Source organism: Podarcis pityusensis (genome assembly GCF_964106645.2).
Source record: "Podarcis pityusensis genome assembly, chromosome: 7".
In the NCBI taxonomy this organism is placed as follows: domain Eukaryota; kingdom Metazoa; phylum Chordata; class Lepidosauria; order Squamata; family Lacertidae; genus Podarcis; species Podarcis pityusensis.
In genome coordinates, this window is record NC_138031.1 from 78,671,204 (window position 1) to 78,676,375 (window position 5,172).

Sequence of the window (5,172 nt, forward strand, 5' to 3'; positions counted from 1 at the left end):
CTTGCCTTGGCTGGAATATTTCATTAAGCCTTAAACATCTAACTTGCAGATGATGGATGTACTATTATTCTTAGTAAAATGTAGCCCATCTGCCTTAGTTTCCAGCATCTAGCCGCTCACATTAGAAAGTTATATGAAATTGCATTCAAGTTTTGTTCTGGTTTCTTAAATGAAATAAAAATCATCGCTGGCCATTACTTTCCGCAAACCCAAAATAAAACTAAGGAACTCACTTCCCACAGGAGGCAGTGATGGCGCCCAACTTGGAAGGATTTAAAAAAGGACCGGACACATTCATGGAAGAGAGCACTATTGCTGCTCTGTCTCCACAGTTGGCTGCAGCAATAATAATAATAATAATAATAATAATAATAATAATAATAATAATTTATTTATACCCCGCCCATCTGGCTGAGTTTCCCCAGCCATTCTGGGTGGCTCCCAATCAAATGATTAAAAACAGTACAGTGGTACCTTGGGCTACATACGCTTCAGGTTACATACGCTTCAGGTTACATATGCTTCAGGTTACAGACTCCACTAACCCAGAAATAGTGCTTCAGGTTATGAACTTTGCTTCAGGATAAGAACAGAAATCGGGCTCCAGCGGCGCAGCGGCAGCAGGAAGGCCCCATTAGCTAAAGTGGTGCTTCAGGTTAAGAACGGTTTCAGGTTAAGTACGGACCTCCGGAACAAATTAAGTACTTAACTTGAGGTTCCACTGTTCAGCATTAAATATTAAAAACTTCCCTAAACAGGGCTCCCTTCAGGTGTCTTTTAAAGATAGAATAGCTGCTTATTTCCTTCACATCTGAAGGGAGGGTGTTCCACAGGGCAGGCGCCACTACTGAGAAGGCCCTCTGCCTTGTTCCCTGTAACCTCACTTCTCACAATGAGGGAACCGCCAGAAGGCCCTCAGAGCTGGACCTCAGTGTCTGGGCAGAACGATGGGGGTGGAGATGCTCCTTCAGGTATACAGGACCGAGGTCGTTTAGGGCTTTCAAGGTCAGCACCAACACTTTGAATTGTGCTTGGAAACTTACTGGTTTCAATGCTTCTGAATACCAGTCGCTAGAAACCACAGGAAGAGAGAGAGCTCTTATGCTCAAATCCTGATTGCTGGTTTCCCACAGGTATCTGCTTGGCCACTGTGAGAACAGGATGCTGGACGAGACAGTCAGGTTATTATGTTATTAGAAGGGTTTCCTGGTTCTAAACGGAGCAACTCACATCAACTTCATTTTTCTAGCAAAGTATTTCACCCTCTCATGCTGCCCAGGGTGGGCGCACTCCCGAGGGGTATGGGGTGTTGAGGGTGCCCTCCCAGGCGTGAAATAGCCACTTGGGTGCATGGAACGGTGCCCACACCCTGCAGCCAGGTGCGGAGTGAGCCGCCGATGGCGGACATTTGGCGCCCCACCCACCCGTGACTCCCAAGTCTCCCCCAGCTTTCAAAACAATGTCACCCCCCTCAGCGAAGACACCCGGGGTGGACTGCCCCCACCGCACACCCCTTCCTCTGCCTCTGGCTGTCTGCCCTTCTGTCCCCTAAGATCAGAGCACCACACACCAAATTCACAGCTCCCAGTTGACTAGCATCTTGCAGTTTCTGTCCTCAGTCTCAGGTAGCACATCAAAACTTCACCCACTCCACTGATTGTAAGAGTCTTTTCATTTTACAGCCAGGTTTCTGTCCTCAGCTGCAGTGGATAATGCTGTCCTGAAACCAGTATTAATAATAATAATAACTCTCAAAACGGAAAGAAAGAAAGATGTTAATGGTCCAAGTAAATTTATGTGAAACTAGTTTTGGAAAACTGCTACAATGATGTATATGGAAACTCAGCCAGGGGGATTTGAGGAAGTCACCAACAATGATAACAAAAGTGGAATTTTTACAGTTAGGATATATGTGTGTTTGTTTGCTTGTTTTTTGATGTTTTCTTTTTATGTTTGTGGATATGTTTGTTATAAATTTGGAAAACTAATCTTTTTTTGGGATGATGATAACAACAACAACCTAAATTCAGCTAACAGTTTGCTTTGGTACATGGGAAAGGGTACAGACTATCTTGCCTTTGAATAAACATGAATAAGACCAAAAGGCAGACTTCGATTGGCATATCTAGATCCTGGGAGGAGGCGGGAAGTTCTGAGGTTTTGTATATTTCTGTGGTTTTGTCTAATACATTGCAGAGGGAGGGAGGGAGGGAGAGAGATTTCATTCTATCAATGTTCAATTGTTTTTAAATATTTTTTGGTATGTCTTAAACATTTCTTATTTTTAGCTGCAAGTCATCTTGAGGGAAAATGGTGGGGTTTAAATAAATATATATTAAGACATCCAAACTGGAGTCCCAGATTTTTGAAGCTAAAACTGGATATGCACAAAGGAAAATAACCTGCAGATACTGAAACTGGCCCTGGGTTTGACACAACAGGAAATTGCTGCTTGTTGTGGATGAATGTTTTTCTGCACGGCCCACAGCTGTTTATTCTTGTCTTGTAAATAATCCCTTAGGTTTTGCATTGCTTGGTGCTGTTTGCCTTGCTTAACAGTGTTTTCAACTCTGCAGTTTCTGTCTTTTCATTATTTGGTCAATCCATCAGGCCACCAGTGAAGGTTTCTAAAGTCATGTTTCTTTTTATCTGCATCACACCCACAGGGAAAGCTTCATGGAACTTGATTAGAGAGATGCATGAGTAGTAGAGCTACTTCCCTCGCAAGGTTCTGTTTCTTCTTGGGTTTGTCCACAGTTCCTTTAGGCTTAATCTCCTCTCCTCACTTGGAGCTTTATGTGGGGCTTTGCCTGAGATACAATTATTGCCTATGTCTTGGAGAAAAAGGAAAATGAAGAGAAAAGTCTCTGTATGGAATCCTTCTAAGCCGCAGAAGAATTTCTGAGGGAAGCCATTCAATTTGTTGTATATGTAAGAATGGCAAGCTGGCCAGACTTACATTCTAAACCAGGCAACAGAGAGTTCTGCAACATCAGTAGTTGGCTTGGAAGTCATGGTGCCTCCAGCTACTCTGAGGTCACAATGCCCACAGCTACCAGCCAGTCATTGGGCAGAGGAAGCATAGGAGAGAACAGGTTAGAAACAGTAACATATTATCTCTGGATGCCAAGGCTGGGAGAGTGGGGAAAGGAAGCAACAGTTTAGCTGGGACTTGTGAGAGAGAAGAAAGCAAGTCTGGAGTTGGAAACAGTGGCATAACATGGTTTGCTAGTGCCTGGGTCCTTACCGAGAGGGGTATTGGGAGGGAGGGGGGCCAAGAAAATGCATGCACATTGAACTGCCTAATGGCATCCGCATCACCCAGGAGATCGCAGCCACAGAGATTTTTTTTAAAAAGAGTAGTTTCATTGTCTAGAGAGGTCACTTCCTGGTTCGCATGGAGAAACCATTTTCAATGGAGCCCAGCAATAGAAGCACACAGCTGTATTGAGGCAGTACCTCAATTTTGTGCCTGGGGCAACCACCCCGTACCTCATGCCACTGGTTGGAAAGAAGTGTGCTGGAAGGGGGAAAGGAGGGTTAGAAGGCACTATACAGAGATGTTAAGGAACGTGGTGTGTCCTGACTCTTGGCCTTATGAAGGCTTTGCAACAAAAAAGCTTAAGAAATCTGGAAGCGTCTGGGGGGGGGGATGTGCTGCCTGTCATACTCTCCCCTCTCCAAGCCCACCCCACTTAGCAGTAAGAACATAGTTTAAGTCTACTCACCAATCTCCTTTTGCTTGGTAAATGATCTCTCAACTGTTCCTCTTTGCCTATAGGATTCACAGCTCTGGGTTTCCAGTTTGCTGAAGATCTGCCACTGTCAGTAAAAATTGTTGTTAAGTGACATCATGTATGATATCAAAGAAAGAAAGAAACAAAAAGCACAGATTTGCATATTTTTCTTAACCATGACTCCCATGAACTCAGAGAAGGAATAGTATTAAAACTGGAAATGTTACTATTGCCACAATGGCATATTAATTTGGAGGCCTCTTCGTAATCAAATAAAAGTGACATGCTTTGTACAAGTGTCGAGTCCACGTTTGACCTTTCTCAGTTCTTTAGCTTTCCTTTCTCCCCTCTTTACTGGTACTTTGTCAAACTGTCTTAATGTCTTCATCGAAAAGGCTCAGTGCACAGCAACTCCCCTTGTAGCCATAGAAACATTCATTACGCTATTCTCTCTGGTTTGGCTTCACACTCTCCTTGTTTTTCACACAAGAAGGCAGAGGTAACCAAGAGCTCTCTGTGTGAGATGCACATGGATTGCGTATCATGTTTTCTCTCATTCTTGCTTATTAATTTATTGGAAAATGTAATGTGAAAGGGTTCAAACGCATGAAGGCAGCCACATTGAAACAGAACAAAAAAAAGACAGCAGTGAGGGTGACACACCTTCAGGTGACATTCATTGGCAGGCCTTGAAACAAGTCTGGCACTTTTCTTCTCCCCCAAAGATGTTTTATAAAACAAGACAGCAGTGTTCAGTCAGGAATGCATATATATATATATATATATATATATATATATATGCATAGGGAAATGTATTCTTCAAGACATGCTAAGGTGAAAGCTATTGCTGAGCTGAAGCTATTGGCAAAACCTATTTGGTGTTTCACAACTTTCTGACCAGTTGCAGGACCTTAGCCAGACCTGGCAGAGTACATGCAGAATCCACGGAAGCAATTGGCAACTCGGCTGCAGGCAGGATAGACGAAGCAGGAACCAGGAACTTGTAGTTAGGTATTTATTATATACAGTGGACTATTTACAGGAACAGAACACGGATCTTTTGCTAGCTCTCTCTGACACGACTCACAACTCCTACACTGACACACAGAACTCTGAACCTCTGAACTCTGAACTAACACATTCCAGTTAGTAGGCCATTAATTATCACTCCCTTGAGAGAGCTTGACCAATCAGGGAGCTGTCTCCATGCCTTCGTTATCACCAGGCAGACTTACTCCTTCACATGACCTTCTGGCTGTCTGCCAAACCTTAATTGACTCTGTGTGAGTAGCTGCACGTACACAGTTTCCCAACAGAAGCAACCCTTGGTGTTGCAGCCAAGTACAAAAGCTCTGAAAGTAGGAGCAGATTGCTCACTCGAGGGATGGGAGTAAACTCTGGTCAGTATATATCTTAACGCGAACCATCCTAATTT

At 43.6% G+C, this 5,172-nt stretch overlaps 2 long non-coding RNA genes across 2 annotated transcripts; one reads left to right on the plus strand and one right to left on the minus strand.

Moving 5' to 3' along the window:
• Positions 1-1,775: 1,775 nt before the first annotated feature.
• On the minus strand, positions 1,776-3,819 carry LOC308482207. The gene is made up of 2 exons (XR_013989150.1): positions 3,729-3,819; positions 1,776-2,834 (listed from the first exon to the last, which is right to left on the minus strand). It is a non-coding gene; the product is annotated as an uncharacterized lncRNA (long non-coding RNA).
• LOC308482115 lies at positions 2,834-4,033 on the plus strand. The gene is made up of 2 exons (XR_013989048.1): positions 2,834-3,095; positions 3,782-4,033. It is a non-coding gene; the product is annotated as an uncharacterized lncRNA (long non-coding RNA).
• The last annotated feature ends 1,139 nt before the right edge of the window (positions 4,034-5,172 follow it).